Raw genomic sequence first — 2,532 nt, forward strand, 5'->3', positions numbered from 1 at the left:
CGATGAAAGACAAAAATTCACCCCCAAAAAGCACTCCATTCCTGGCATCCACTTCTGCCCGAGGCTTATCCCAGCCCTCACTGCACAATGCTGAGCAAAGAAAAAGGGAGACAGTCACAAGATTGATGCTTAAAACTAGTTTCACTCCACAGACCCATGCCACTAAAATGTGTCCCCTTCCCCATGAGCTATCAGCTGCTTAACTAACAATTAATTGCAAAAACAGCATTGCCCTCTCACCTTTTTCAGTCTAGGAAGTGAAGGGTATGCCCATTTCCCACACACATGCACACAGACAGGCACGCACACACACACACACACACACACACACACACACACACACACTGTATTCAACACAAGGACTGACCTCAGACCAACTCCACTGATGGAATGGCCTCTGATTTGAACCCACGTGTGCTTGGCTCACATGCCACAGACCCTGAAACTAACAATCATCAACACTTGAGATCATGGGGTAGACTCCGATCATGGCTTACAGTGAGCTGCATAGCCGTAACTAAGGAATAACAACAATTAACGCTTTTTCAAAACCAAATTGGACCTACTCCTTCACTCTCTGGCTCAAGTTCACTTAACAGACCCTTCACCAAAACCCAAATAGACGTAAATGTTGGGCCTGATAAGGCCTGCTGCATCTACCTGAGGAGCCTGGCTCCAGTTTGGAGACCTGTCTTTAGCTTCCTACTTAAGAGGTGCCACTTCCGGACAAAAGTGACTCAGTATAACCGACTTAAAATCAACCCTGCCTGGTAACTGTTACGTGGAGTTTTGTTGCTGGCCCACCTCTCCTTGCACTACCTGACCTTGCCCTCTATGTCATCTTCCCTCACTTCCTTAACCCTGCCTCCTGACCCAAACCTATAAAAAGGACCGCTTTATTCAATAAACTGAGTTCCTGCTTCGACAGATCTGCTGGCTTGGTGGTGTTTTATTCCCTAGGGCATTGGAGAGGTTCAGGCAGTGGACACTCACCATCCTGCTCAGCCACAGAGGGCATCCAGATGGACTGGCCACCCTCCTCTCAGCTCCACCTGCCGGATATCACCCCGGGAGACTGGTGCCCCGTGTGAGGATGGCGAAAAACTTGGACTTTCGCTGAAAGTGGGACAAAGATGAATTTGAGAAGCTCTCAGAGAAGAGACTCACAGAAGAGAGAGAAAAGAAGGGTGGAAAACCAGTGCAGCCGGTCAAGCGGGAGCTTTTATGGCACAGGGATTACAAGGTAGACTTGGAGTCAAACTTGGGAAAACAACTGTCATTACCAACACGATCCCCCAGTCTGAGATGGGAGGCTACTGCTGCAAAGTCTGTGACTGTGTGGTAAGGACTCCATCAACGTCCTGGATCACATTAATGGAAAGAAACATCAGTGAAACCTGGGCATGTTTATGCGTGTGGAATGGTCCACTCTGGATCAGGTAAAGAGACATTTTGAGGCCAACAAGAAGAAGATGGAAGAGAAGCAGAATGATGATGATTTTGAGGAAAGGATGAAGGAGCTCAGAGAAGAAGAGAAGGCTAAAGCATACAAGAAAGAGAAACAGAAGGAGAAGAAAAGGAGGGCAGAGGAGGACTTAATATTTGAGGAGGATGAGATGGCAGCTGTGATGGGTTTCTCTGGCTTTGGTTCCACCAAGAAGAGTTACTGAAGCACTCTCTTTGGCCTATCTTTGGCCTATATCCTGGATGGTAAGTGTCGACTGCCTGAACCTCCCCGATGCCCTAGGGAATAAAACACCACCAAGCCAGCAGATCTGTCGAAGCAGGAACTCAGTTTATTGAATAAAGCAGTCCTTTTTATAGGTTTGGGTCAGGGGGCAGGGTTAAGGAAGTGAGGGAAGATGATGTAGAGGGCAAGGTTAGGTAGTGCAAGGAGAGGTGGGCCAGCGACAAAACTCCACGTAACAGTTACCAGGCAGGGTTGATTTTAAGGCGGATATACTGAGTCACTTTTGCCTGGAAGTGGCACCTCTTAAGTAGGAAGCTAAAGACAGGTCTCCAAACTCGAGCCAGGCTCAGGTAGATGCAGCAGGCCTTATCAGGTCCAACACGTAAACCCAGAACATTACTGTTACACACCTGCCCATTTAAAGAAACGAGGCTGTCACAAAATTACATTCTCCAATTTCAGCAATATAAATCAATATCCACTCTACAAAGCTCATTTTAGCGTTTAACCAAAGAAAAACAGTCATAGCAGTAATTGACCTTGGATAGTTCCATTGTCTTAACAATGGAACTGTGATCACAACTTAAAAACAAATTGTTTTATAGGCACCTGGCTCATTATGCATTACAAATTAAATCTTCATTTATCTATATGCTCCAAACAGTACCTATCCATCGCCATCACTTAAAAACACATTGCCCTTCTTTCTAGCCTTGTTAATTTTCAGATGCTAATTAAATTTAAACTCATAAAAATATCTGTTTAGCATGCATGGCAAGATCATCCTTCAATATCCATTACCCACTGTACACCCTGTGTGTTTACTCTCTGTTTTCTGTTTG

General features: G+C 45.6%; 1 pseudogene; it reads left to right on the forward strand.

The window, feature by feature from the left end:
• Positions 1-1,093: 1,093 nt before the first annotated feature.
• Positions 1,094-1,670, forward strand: LOC110552745 (zinc finger matrin-type protein 2-like; annotated as a pseudogene).
• Positions 1,671-2,532: the final 862 nt, after the last annotated feature.

Source organism: Meriones unguiculatus, chromosome 7, assembly GCF_030254825.1.
Source record: "Meriones unguiculatus strain TT.TT164.6M chromosome 7, Bangor_MerUng_6.1, whole genome shotgun sequence".
Lineage (NCBI taxonomy): Eukaryota > Metazoa > Chordata > Mammalia > Rodentia > Muridae > Meriones > Meriones unguiculatus.